Consider the following 14857-nt stretch of genomic DNA (forward strand, 5'->3'; position numbering starts at 1 on the left):
GCAACACGAAGGCGGCCGGTTTGCCGCCAACAATTTTCGTACAAATTAACAGGGGTGAACGCCATCAAAGCAACAGGAATCGCGCGGTCGCCATCGTAGAACCGACCGCGCTTCTACACTTTAACACGACGAAATATTCCATGCTCAAAGGGTTACATAAACATCGACAACGCCACTCTCTGTCCTAGTTTTCTTTTTTTCTTTTTTCTTTTTTTTTTTTCTTTCAATTTTACAAATAGGCAAAGTCGACGTCGCGCTCTCTCGTTAGCATATTCGAATCGGAACCCCCCTTCTGGAAGCGACTAATAATCGTTATCGATGTGTACCTCCACTACGCAATCTGCAAATTAATGCGGACGTATGGAAAGTGTATTTTGCGAAAGACGAGCGACGTTCGGTAGGATGAAACGCAAACAGTGCGTCGAAGGGAAAATGGTCGAGTGAAATCGGATAGAAATACGTGCGTGCGGGAGTCCTTCTTCGAGGGCGCTTTTTCGAGAGACGTTGATGTTGATCGCGCGAAAAGAATCGAATGTATTTTGAATACATCAAATTTTTTACGATTTCTGCGATTTTTTTTATTTCGATTTTACGAGAATTCTTTGATTATGTACACGGAGATATGTTTGAGAAATCGATTCTTGAGTGAGAGAATATAGAAGTTAGATATTTATGATTAAAAAGGGGGATATTATAATGTAAATTATAATTGAATTATTTGAAAAGATTGAAGAAAGAAAGATGGATTTGTTGATGGAATGATAATATAATTTAATTTATAATAAATTGTTAATTTTTATTAGTGATAAAGGAATTAAAATTTCAATAGGGAAAGTATTGAAAAAATGGAGTTCAATTGTTGTAATAAATAAGTTTATTAACAATTATTATTAAGAACTTTTTCTATTTCTAATTTTTCCTCTTTTGTAAACATAATAAAGGTTTTATACGATCTCTATGATTCATATTTTGTTATTTAATTTCGATATTATTTAACTTTATCTTATATAATATATATTATCTTATTATTGTCTTACAAATATTAGTTTGTCCTACATTTTCAAAATATTTTCAATCTTATAAAATAACTTTTTTAAAATTGAATCAAATGACTTGAATTCTTTTTTAGTTTACTATTTATATTAATTTTTTTTTTACACATGATATAAAAAATGCAATTCAAAATCACCATCAAAATCGATTGATGTAGAAATAAACATGTTACTTTTCTTTTTTAAATATAAAAATCTTTTTCATTAAATTTTCAATAAATATATAACTATATATATATATATATATATATATATATATATATATATATATATATGAATCTAAAATATATTTTTTTAATTTTCATTAGATTAAGATTTTCAATTACTTCTTAAAACTGATATACCAAATTTAAAAAAATAAAAATCAAATCTCCCAAGTTATTAAAAGAAAAGAAAAAAGTAAATTAATCGTATTACAATTAATTACTAAAATTTCCAATCGCTTCCTAAAATCACTATACTTAAATTAAAAAAATTCAAAGCTTAATCAAATCTTCTAATTAAAAGAAAGAGAAGGAAAAGAAAAGGAAATTAATCATATTAAAAAAATTTTCAATCGTAAAATTCTACACTATATTTCAAAAATCCAACTTAATCCAACGAAAAAAGAAAAAGAGAGAGAGAGAGAAAAAGATAAATCAAACTTTCCTTAAACCTTCGCCACTTCTTAAAACTTGCCGTTATCACAAACAGCTTCGCTTTCCACGGCAACAAACAGTGATCTCTCGAAGAGAATCGAGAGACTGCTACTCGGGGAGGAGCGAAGCCACGAAGGAAGCGTCGAAATCGTCGACCTTCGTGGCGGGGATCGTGGAAGCGGAAGGAAGCGTCCATCCCCCTTTCGCAGTAGCCAGCGGCGATAGAGTCGCTATTCACGTCCCTGCCTTTTCGAGCGGACTCTTCAGAGTTTAATATAATGGCTAATATCATCGGAGATCCGCACAATGCAAACAATTTGAACCTGCGGGTTCCGACTGCTGGGTATCCCCCGTATCCCGTGAACGATGGAAGAGGGGATGGGCACGCGATAAGGCGACCAATGAACAGAAAATAGCGTGCTCGCGGAGGAAACTGCGGGCCTCGACGGCTAAATACGACGGACATCGGTAATCGATAGCGCACAATGGCCCGCGGAAAACGTGGACCGACGATGTCGCGTTTCTGCGACGTCCACCCATCCGCCCCCACCTGGATATTGTCGATGGTTATGGGATCGTTCGCGCGATCCTTGTTGCTGCTGTGATTTCCTTCCGTGTGTGTGTGTGTGTGTGTGCGTGCGTGTGTATCTACGATAGAAGATAGAACGGAACGGGATATGCGAATCAATTCTTTGGAAAATGGTGAAGGGATGCCTCTTGTTAAGAAGGATGTAGAGTGAAAATGTAAGAACGAGAGATATTTGTTTTTATTTTTCTTGCAGTGAGTTGTGGCAATTGAGGGAAAGTTCAAAGTATTTCTGTGATAGTGATAAAGTGTATTGTGAATTTAAAATTTATATTTTTTTTTTGTTGGTTTATTTATTGGAAGCTAATTCTAGAGAGATTGTTATTTTCATTGATTTTATAATTTTTTATATAAATAATGTAAAGGAGAAACAATGTTTTTGATTCTTTTGATTTGAAGGAATAGAATGGATTTCATTGTGTAAAAATAATTTTGGATGAAGAAATTCAAACTGGATTTAAAATGTATATTTAAAATTGTAAATTTTATGGATTTATTTAAATCAGTATTATTAAACATTGATTATTATTTAAAGTTAATCAATTTGTTTCTCTTTACATGTTTCATCTATTTTTTTTTATTATCTTATGTTTCACAAATGAATATAATTAAAAAATCAAAATTTAAAATCTCATTTTCTCAAAAATTATATTTTATATAAAGGAAAAAAATTATTTATTTATTAATTTCTTCGATCCATTTTTTCATGTAGAATCGTTTCTTTTCAGACTGATCCTGTTTATGAAATCCTGTTCGTGAATTTATAAATTTTTACGTTTTTTAAATTAAAAAAACTATTATTATCTAAAAATCAGTAATTGATAATCATTCTAACGATTGCTATGTGAAGCAAAATCTAGCATATTTTAAATAGTTTATAATTAGGAACATTCTTCATTATTTATGGAAAATCAATGGATTAAATCGTCGTATCGTTCATGGAATCAATGATCAATCCTGATCACATCTTCCTCGTCGTGAGATTTTTCTTTTTATCGAGCAATATTGAATAAGTGTGTTCGCTCGTTAGCTGAATAAATTCAAAAACTGTGAGTTATTTTGACATTTCATTATATGGATAATGAATGGAATGGATAATGAACGCTAAATAAACTGTATCGTCGAATACTTTTAATAATTAAATTTGAAATGATATTTAATTGCGAAAAAAAATTAAAAATGAATTCAATTTTGTCGAAAATATTTTTGAAAAAAGAGAATACGTACATAAAACAAGTTAATGATAAAATATATTTTTTTTCAAAATAAAGATTTGTGATAAGATAAAGTTTAAAGATGAAAGTGAGACGATTTTTGTATATTTTATTATATATTTCATATTATACATTTTTATTTAAAATGAAAGATTCATTTAATTGAAAAATCTCATCTATAATTATATAAAAAACGAATCAATAAAAACTGACATCTAAAATAACTTATTATCTTTTGCTATAAAAAAATAATAAAAATTTGAAAAGAATTGAAATGAATGCAACTTTTCTTTATATCTCATATTTCTTTAGATTTCAAAATGATCATTATTTTAGATATTAATTCTTATTGAATCTCTCTATAATAGTGAAAGATTATCACAATATGAGCTATATATTTGCTCATTAAAAATATTCAAAGCACAAGTGTATAATATCTTTTTCAGAAAATAGGTTTATTGTAAATAAATATTTTTATTATTATCTAAATACATATAAGTTTGTTTAGCACACAACTTTTTTCTATTTATTTATATGGTCTTCAAAATAAAATTTTATAAATTATAATAATTCATATAAGTTGCAATAAATATTAAATGGTTTTATATATATATATTAAAAAACATAATTCATATAAAAAAACTTGCTAAACAAAATGATACAACACAATGATCAAAATAGATATTATTTTATTTTGTTATTTTCATTATATTTCATCATCACTTGAATAAAGATTAAAAAACGATTAGAAAACAAAATTAGAAAACAAATTAAATATATTAAAGAAGTTCGATACATTTTCTCAATTGAATTGAAAGAAAAAAATCTTATTGTCAAACATTAAATTTATAAATAAATTAAACTCCGCAAACATTTCTTACGGATAACCCCTTACTGAAAGCGTTTCGGTGTTCGACTGATCAAAAAGTAAAGTATCCGACGATGTAAAACATTCCTGGGGCAATCTATACTGTCGTTTTTCGCGGAAAAGCCGAGCTGGTCGAAAGGCAAACGTACTCGCAAACGTATATACACGGCTCGTTCCTCTCGACTGCTCTATTCCCACCCTGTTCCTATTTCTCCTCGGTGAGCCTGGTTATGCAACTCCACCGATCGAAAATAGAAGAAGGTGCCGTCATCGTCGACGATGCGACAACCGAGTGTGACCAGTTGATACGACTTCTTGGAATTGGAGGCGAGGAGAATGAGACGAGTCGACTTTGCGTATGTCTCGTCTTCTTTATCAGATTATCTCTTTTTGCGATCGAATAAAAAAAAATGGAATAAAATTGAAAAAAAATTAGAGTCGATAGTCATAGTCGAATTGTCGATATTTTTTAATTTGAAAAGAAATTTTAATTAGTAGAACTTTTTTTCTGAGGAAAAGATCTGTGGAATCTTTTTTGAAAAGTCATGTCTGACAACGTGATAATATTTTTATTATAGAATATCGAATATATAGAATCAATTTTTGTCAATAAGAATTGATGAAAAAAATTAATAAAAAAAGAAATAATCTTCTGAAATTCTTTTAAAAACTTCGAATTTCGAGTAAATTTTAAACAAAAATTTAAATTTTATTAAAAAATTGTGATAGCAGAAAATGAATCGTAGGATAAAAAACTTTTGACGATGAATAATGGATTTTTGGGGGAATATCGAAGCATTTTCTTGCCAAAAAAATGTGACGAATTAGAATTGATAAATATAGAGATTTTATTATAAATTGAAAAGAATGGGATTAAAATTGCGATTTGATTCGTTTTTTCTACGAAACTTCTTAATCGATATTTATAATCGATCTTCTAAATTCGATGTTGTATATTTATACGTATATCAAGAGATTGAATTAAAATATAAGAAATAAAAATAAATGAAATAAATAGTTGAAAATTTGAATGTTTTTTTTTATTTTTGTTTTAAAATGAATATGGGAAAAATAATTTTATTTTGTATTAAAATCATTTAAAATCATTTTCAAATAATTTCTTGTTTAAATTTTCATCCATTTTGGTAAAGTGACGGTATTGGTAGAACGATTACGTGATGAAGTTTAATCCATTATGTTAAAGTTAGTCCATCATGATCAATTTTCCTTTCAAAACATGATGAACAAAGGATAAAGTTATGGAACATTACAAGACATTCAAAATTAAAAAATTTGTAATGTGATAAATATTATAAGTTCAATGTACAAGATTCATTCAGTTATTTTTTTTTTCTAAAATAAAATAATCTAATATTAAATATAATAATAAATATATACATAAATACAATACATAGAAAAATAAATATATTACATCATATTGCAATTATAAATTTAAAAAAGTTACATTTTTAGAATTTCTGCATATACATGCTGATTATGCAAAAATTTTCTTTTTTATTTTTATTTTTTGCATAGAGAAAATATCTGACAAAATACCTGACACAATTTCATATAATTCAGGTTCTCCATTTTTTTTATTCAATTCAAAATAAATACCAATATTCTCTTGTATCCTGAATAAATATGTAATTAAGGATCGAATGAAACTATAAAAATTAATTATGAAATAGCTGTAACTTTACGACTATTATATCTTCTAAAAAAATTGTTATTAAATGTATTAACCGAAATTTTTATTTCATATTTTTTCCAAAAATAACTTTTATTTTTCTGAAAATAGAAAAAATTCTAATTAAATAAGAATTAAGAACATTTAACATTTGTGCTCTGAAGAAGATAAAGTTATACAGATTTCCTGGAAATCTTGAGAGATGGATAGATTTGAAATTGAAAGCTTGAATTATTTGGTTTTTTGTGTATTAGTATAGAAAACTATGAATTTTTCTTAAAGTTGGTAAAAAAATATAAATGATCTACTATAATTAAAGCAAAACGAAAATTAGTCAACTGATTAGTCATTATTTGGTTATCCTTAAATAATATCAAATTTCAAAAAATATTTACAATTTTTAAATATTAATACTTTAAATATTCATTCAAAAGAGAATTCTAGAGAACTTCTATTAATAATAATATAAAATAATTATTAAAATTGAACACTTACAGTTCTAAAATATTAATATATTTAAAATTAATTTAAAACTGAATAGATATAATTTAAAAGCTAAATAAATTAACATTAAAAAGAATAAATAACTTTTATTTATAAAAGTTAAAAATTTAATTCAATCTTTGGTGATAGATAACAAAACAGAGAGAGAAAAAAAGAAGAGATTATTAAAAATTTATTTTCGAAATTATAATAAAAATACGATATTGTACTTTGTTCAATATATTACGAAAGTCAATTAAGGAGGTGATTCTCTGTCAAACAATTTAACCATTCCACAGAATAATTCTAATTTAATAACACTTAACACACGTTCAATATCTTTTTGATCACGAGTATGGAAATGATAATAGGAATAATGATAATATCGTGAACAATAATGCTTGAATAGGAACGGCATTAGCAACGCGTCAAGAGCGTTAATTGCAAATCATTTGTCGACAGTCCATGGATGTTGCTTTAAAGCAGGGCATATTAAATCAGAAGCTTCGTTAATTATATCTTTTACCGGGACGTATTGTTTTCGACCGGGATAACGTTACCTCGTTGCATTATTTCTATACAAATTGACGTAACGATGCTTTTGTCCATCGGACAGCCAGGTGATTGACAGTCGGTCGAAATGTTAATAAACGTGTTCAGTGTGTAACAATGATTATGCACGTTGACTCGATAATAGAAAATTACTGGCTGTTATTGTATTTGTGGATCGATGAAAAAGAATTGATTTATTGCGTGTGTTTTCATCTTCTTTTGAGGAGATGCAAGAGATCATCAATTTTTTTTTTTCGTGTTTGCTAAATAAGAAAAGATAGTATTAAGAAGATCAGTTTAGATGATCAGTGTGTGTATATATATATATATTGTTGATTTCAAAGTTTTTAATATTATTAAGAATGTAAAAATGATCAATAAATATTAATATAATATTAACATGTTCAATATTCAATAAGGAAAACTTAAACTACTTAATAAATAACTTAATAAATAAGCGTTAACATTTTATCAATGTTTGATCTTTAAAATTGATTCTTTAAAGTTATTCCATGAATACATTAATATTTCGTATATTGATCGTTTGAACGTTCAATTATAGTAGCTCGTTGATAAGTTAATTTGTGATTTTTATATTTATAACAAGTATAATATTTATAACAAATATCAAACAGCAATAATTCATTTATCAATTAACAAAAAGATATATTTATGTATTAAATAATTGTCGCTAATTATTTTTTCTAATTAAAATATTTTATGTAAATGTTATTTAATTTTAAAATTAGAAAAAAAAATTTTTTTCACTAAGAGAAATTATGTATATTAATATAAAATAAAAGTTTCAGATACTGTGTATATATATATTTATATTTAGCAAAAAATTATATTTTATAATTTTTGTTATAGAGATACATATTATTTATGATTTATTTTCATATTAAATTCAATTGTTTCTTTTTTTTATTATTTTAAGCAAAATTTTACTAAATTGAATTACTAAATTGAATTAGATTTTAAGAAAAAAATATGAAACATGTTATCAACTTTTTCTCCATTTATTAGAGAGTTCGTTAGAATTATAAATGCATATATATATATATATAAAATTATTTTATTCAATAATAGAATTATGTGTTCAAAAATATGAATTGATTAATAAAAAATTAATTTGAAAAAAAGTTTTCAAATTACAGTTTATTAATCTATTAAATGCGAAAAAAAGTTGTAAATATTATATTTATAAATATGTATCATTTAATTTTTAATTTGCCTTTTTATAAATTATCTAATGATCTAGTGATCTCTGATATAATAGCTATTGATGATATCGATATCATCGAATTTTTACATTTATTGTTTTGAAATGCAAAAACAAGACAAAATTAAATTCACGAATTAACATATTTCGGGGTTTTATGATAAATTTGTTTGTGAAACAGAATCGTTCGATATCAGAGAGAGTAACTTTAAATAATTAGCGATGTATCGATGTAATACGTGTTATTAATTATATCGAAGCTTACAATTGCGTAGACCATTAATGAACGTTATCAAATATGTCAAATTATCGTCTCTGAAAATTTGATAAGTAAATTATCGAGTGTTTGATATTAAATTCGTTGTTTTATCATTTTTAATGTTTTCATAAGTATTACATTTAAATTGTAACATGTGTGCATGTATTATATAATTTTTATATCAGTCTTATTTTTCTTTATTGTATTTCTAAATTCTATAGATATTTTTTCTATTTACATTAAACCAAAAAAATGTTTTTTCTTTATAATTTAATTTGTACAAATTTTCTGTGTTAAATCCTATTATAGCTGCTATTATAATATTATTATAATTCGTGCAATTTTTCAAACATTTTATCTAAATTGATAACAAAATTATTCAGACGTTAATAAGAATGAAACTTAATACAAATTTTGTATATAACAATAAATCAAAATTAATATTAACAATATTTATTTAATAAATTATTTCAATTTTTTAGTAAATTTGTATATTTTTTTACACCATATTTTTACATTTCTGTACTCTTTAAGAAAATGTTCATTGATTTTTTACCTAAGATTATTAAAATTATTAAAATTATGATTCTTTTTCTCAAATATTCATAAATAAATTATTAATATATTCGTGGACATTTTTGAATCCATCTAGAGAGAGAAAATCAGAACAAATGTAAAATATATTTACATAAAAATACCACTTATTAAGTTACAATCAATTGAAGTTTGTCTTAAACAAATCAAGACCCAAATAAAATGAGACATCTGTTTCCAATCTGTTCTTTTCTTCCTTTTAGAATCGAAAGATGTGGCACAAATATATCAATACCTTGTATACCATACGTACATCTAACAAAAATTTAAATTTAAATTAACTAGAAAAAAGAAATCATCATAAAATTTCACTCTCAAAACTTATCCAACCTATCTAATCGAGAATATCGAAAAAAATTTCACACCCCTGTTATCCTTTGTCCAAGCCCTCTGGGATTGAATTTCCAACAGAGAATCAGGAAATAACGAGACAAAGATCCCATTAACGAATCTCGATCCATCATAAACGATAAAAAATTCATCGATTTTAAATGCACCATGTATCAAACTCCGAAATTACATCATGACCGATGATTTTCTCTTCTCTTTTCTTCTCTCTCTCTTTCTCTCTCTCTCTCTCTCTCTATGACGCGAAACGCATTTCGTTGGTCCAATCCGGCAAAACGAGAAATAGTCCTCTCTCCCTCCCTCCCTCCCCCATTCGATCCGCAAACCGAGGTGATCGTAATGGCTGGCGAAGCGACGAGCAAATTTGTCGCGTGACAACGTGGCCACGTTTCGTCCCCGGTTCGGTTCGATTCTTTCAACATTCGTGTCGATCGAACAAGACACGGGGGCGGGGGACGGGGGCGGGGAGAAGGGAGGGGGGAGGTGCACGTAACTCCGCGTGGGTGGAAAACCAATGTTTACCGGACGGAGAAATTAAACTGAAGCTTGTGTCAATATCGTTGCCGGCTTTCGTCGGTGTTTCCGGCCCGTTCGCACCTGTGTCACCTTTTTCCATCCCGCCGCGCGTAATCGTTTCGGCCAATCCTCGCGGAAAAATTATTCCCTCGTTCGTCTAAATTTGTTCAATTTCCCCTCTACCAAGGATTTTTAATTCCATCTTTAACTGCGCTTTGATTCTCCCCCTCTTCTCTCCTCCTTTCTTCTTTCGCTTTTCTTCTACTTTTTTTCTACTTTCATGCTTCATGGGATATTTTAAAGTTAATTTCTCGCGCTTTTATCTCGTTTCGTTTTTGCGAAAAAAATTTTGTGTTTGATATTCGATATCGATTGTTTGAAGATATTTTTTTTTTTTATGGATTTAATGTGCGTTACTTTTTTACCGTGATTTCATTGATTAATGGTATTTTGTGTATAATAATCATTAAACAGTTAATTATTTTTGTTAAATGTTTATTACTGTTAAAAATTTTTATAGATACTCTAAAATTCTTCTTAAATAATTAATTTTGTATAATTTTCTATAATTAATTTCTTTGAATATATTTTATACATTTCGAATAATTATTTAATATTATATAATAATTAAGATATTTGAGAAAAAGAGATAATATTATTTAATTTAGTAGATTTCTTTTTTCTTTTAATTTAAAACATATATATTTGTAAATATTGGAAATAAAATTGTTATTATACAGATGCTTTTTAATTACATATATAAAATACAATCAACTGGTCATTTTTTCATTCTGCAGAATATATAGTCAGTTCTTATATCTTAGAAGAAACTCAGAAATTCCAAGAATTCTAATTTTAATGAGAAAATTTGAAACTTCATGTTTGTAGAATATAATGCTATATAATGTTTGTAGAATATAAATAAAATTTTTTGATAAAAAATTTCTTTATCTCTTAAATACTTTCAATACATTTTTATCTTTTCACTTGAAAATATTTTTTGAATAGGATTAAAAAAAAAAGAATTAAATCACTTCAAATTCTTATAATTAAAAAGTTTGTTTTATTTGTATCATTATAAAATTTTAAAGAACGAAAAAAGTAAAATTATAAAAACTGTTTTCCTTGCAAAGTGAATTTTAGTCAAAAAATTATTTTTCTATATATTCATCTTGTTCAACATTTTTAGTTATATTAACTTTAAAATTGAAGAAATTAAATCAATATTCTTTAAAAAATATAAAGAAATCTTAATTTTATAAAATAAATAATAATAATATGTTTATGTATTTTTAAAATTAATATAATATTTTAATGCAAAAAATCTTCAAATTAAAGTTAAAGTTTTATCAAAAATATAAAATATCCTAATATTTTTTAATAAGGGTATATACAAGTTGTTTCATTTAATATACTTCAAATATACGTCAAATATCTTATTATTTGGATTAAAGTTATCGTTTTAGAAGAAACATCACATTATGCAAACAAATTTTTTATAGCTCTGTTATTCATACTCTCCTTATCTTTATTAAGCTTTAAAGAGTTTTAAATATCTTATAAGAGTTTAAATCCTTTAATAAAAATTCCCAGAAATCCTATATAAAATTTAAAATTTTATAATTTCATTTCCTCCTCCATTCGATTCTTTTTTGTACGAAATAAGCCTTGTTAAAAAATATCTTTTTAATAACTTTAATTCTTCATAAAGATATTCCATCGATTAAACAAAACATCTTGTACAACTATGCTTCCCATATATCTGAATTTATATTAAAAACACTATTTTCATTGGGTTAACCCAATTTATTACTAATCAAGCATTAACTCTACATTTGATTTATATTAAAACTAAAATTTATACTTTAATATCACTAATTACATCATAAATTAGATATAATTCTCAATCATCATTTTACTGTATTCACCACTCATTTTGGTAATTCTGAGAAACGTTTCATAGAAAAGGAAAGCACAGAATAGAAATGATAGGATAATGGAACAACAAAAAATGATGAGAAAGGTCAAACTCTGCCTCCATTTCATAGCGGTTAAAGAAAAGTCCATTGAAGGGGACATTTCCATGCGCGTGCATTCCCGATTTTCGTTTCGATCCGAGGTCAGAAGACGTTCCTATCTCTCGAACTTTTCGGCCGCCCTTCTTCGTTTCTTTCCGTCCATTTCCATCCGAGCTTTTCCGATTATCGGTGACCCACCACCTTTGTACGGGTCCAACGATCGTGGCACAATGGCCGCCACAATGCCAACTGCACCGACCCGTAAAACCATAGACTTTTTCTCCATAAAAATGTGAAACGAGCTGACTTACGTATGTACGATCAAACAGCGTTCTGTGTACACGTATGTGTATGTGCGTGTGTGCGTGCCATTTAATCCAATGATTTCAAGGAATTTTCTTGTTAAGTAAACGAAAACGTGATTGAAGAATGAGTAGAAAGATTATTTTTGTATCTGATATACGAGAATACAAAAAATATAAATATATGCAGAATATTTTTTTTTGTAAGAAGATTGTTTCTAAATATTAATATTTGGAATAAATTTTAATTTTCAAGTTTATTGCGTCTTTATAATCGATTGAATTTTTCAATTTTTCGAAGAGAATTTTTGAACTTTTTTTATTTGCCTCATGATGCGAAAATATTTTTCAAGAATGAAAAACTCGAGTCGAAACTTTTTAAATAAAGTTAAAAATAACAGTTTAAAATATCGATAATTTTTCATCATAGATATAATTATGCTTTTCACTGTAAAAATCGAATATAAAATATTTTTGTGAATGGATTTCTTGATCTTTTATGATTTCTATTATATTCTTAAATATTATTGAGTACACATAATAAAGATTGTACGAATTTTAACAAAGTTAAATTCAAAAGAGTATAATTAATATCTTTTCTCAAAAATAAATGCCAATTTGAGTGTCTCGTATTTAAGAAACTTTTTTGATCTTGTATTTTTCAATTTTATTGCCCATAAAATATACATATACATTTACTTATCGAAACGTTTCTATTAAAAATATATTTTTAAAATCCAACTATCTCTCATACTCACAATTTACCTTTCCCTTACATGGAAAGAAAACATCGATTTCAAACCTTGATTTCAATTGTTCAACCATACGACAGGCTGTTCAAAACGTGCACGCGTAAACAACGCAAAGGGGGGGGAGGGAGAAAAAAAATTGAAGTCGAAATCAAAGTCGTTGCTCTCCTTCGGTGACGTTTTCGATTCATTATACAGTTAGGGAAAGAGTAACAACGGTCGCGTCAGAAAGAACACGATTAACGGGAAGGAATAAATTTGTCCGTTTAACGAATCGAACGAGGAGGAAGAAACGAACGGCTAGCCGCTTTTCAATTCCCCCCGCGGCCCCTGCCGCACAAAGCCGCGGAATTGGTGACGAATTACGTTTCGAATATTCGTTTCACGCTTCTCGACGCTGCTCTCTCTTTCACACACCGTGCATGCAAGCGCGTAAACTGACGCGAACAGCAGGCGCGTAGAATGCGAGAAGAAGAGAGTCGACGATAAAAAAGCGATTTTCAGTCATCCCCGTTCAAGGAAAAACTTCAAAATCCATTATCCAATGATACAAGTATTTGTAGAATTTTTGTCAATCGAGGGAAAAGTAATCTGAATTTTGAAATAATTTATAATAATTGATATTAATAAATTTAACGATAATTTATCGTGTTGTCAATAATATATGTAACTTTGGAAGCAATTATGAATGATGTGTGTGATGTAACGAAAGGATTAAAAGAAAATATCTGTAAGGTTAAAGAATATATCTGTTACACTTGTGCTTATATCATATTGTCGTTATGTATTATTTAATAATGAGATATGATTTATAATCTTATTATATATTCTTATTGCGTATCAAAATATTTCCTGTTCAAACTAGCTGTGTATGTGTTATTTTTTATTCTAACGAAATGGCGGATTGATTTTGTTATACAGCATTTTCGAATACTTTCATGATCTTCTTCTGCGACTTTTTTTTTTCTTAACTTCGACAAATATTATCGAATTCATACTTCGAAGTTTATACGTATAATCGTGATACTTGGACTTATTGAAATATTACATTGATCAAGTGTGTGTTCAGCTTTTCTTTTGCGTACACGATATAACATTCATTTTGGATTTCGTTACATTTTTCGTCGTTTTACAATTGCTCAAAAATAAAAAATAATTCAATTGTATTAATGGTATTTTTATCATTGATGTGACAGAGATACAAATGGTCTTATCATAAGAGATCATCAAGGAACAAAGAAATACGCGAACAAAATGAATATAGAAAGAAATGTGAATTAAAGTAGATAATTTAAAATAATGAAAAATCGACATTTCGATGAATTTTGTTTGAAAAATTATCTTGTTTCTGTTGAATAAAGATTTTTCTTTAAAGAAACGTATATATTTGTTAGAATCAATATCTGATTTTTTTATAAATCCCTGTTTAAATTTTTTCTTTATTTTCTTCGAAATATTGTTAATCTCTAAGAAATTTAGGCATTTTGCATGTAAAGTAAAGTTCTATTTTTGAAAATAGATTTGTATTATTAATTTCTAAATATTTGATTCGTGTAATCTGTATAAAAAATCGTAATTCAAAAATTACAGGCAATATCATTTAATTAAAAATAAATATTCACAATACGAGACACTCCTTGACAAATAAATTACATTAAATCATCTCGAACTTGTTTTTCAGAAAGTACTTGTTTTTCAGAAACCTCTCTTCTTCTTTCATTTAAATTTTATATCATCGTGTAAGTAGTGTTCAGAATAATAATGGC

General features: G+C 27.1%; 1 protein-coding gene across 4 annotated transcripts in view; it reads left to right on the forward strand.

Annotated features, from left to right (window-relative positions):
- The window catches only part of LOC408822, a 698419-nt gene that overhangs the window by 212156 nt on the left and 471406 nt on the right, over nucleotides 1–14857 (forward strand). The window lies entirely within an intron of this gene.

Source organism: Apis mellifera, linkage group LG5 (genome assembly GCF_003254395.2).
Source record: "Apis mellifera strain DH4 linkage group LG5, Amel_HAv3.1, whole genome shotgun sequence".
Taxonomy (NCBI): Eukaryota; Metazoa; Arthropoda; class Insecta; order Hymenoptera; family Apidae; genus Apis; species Apis mellifera.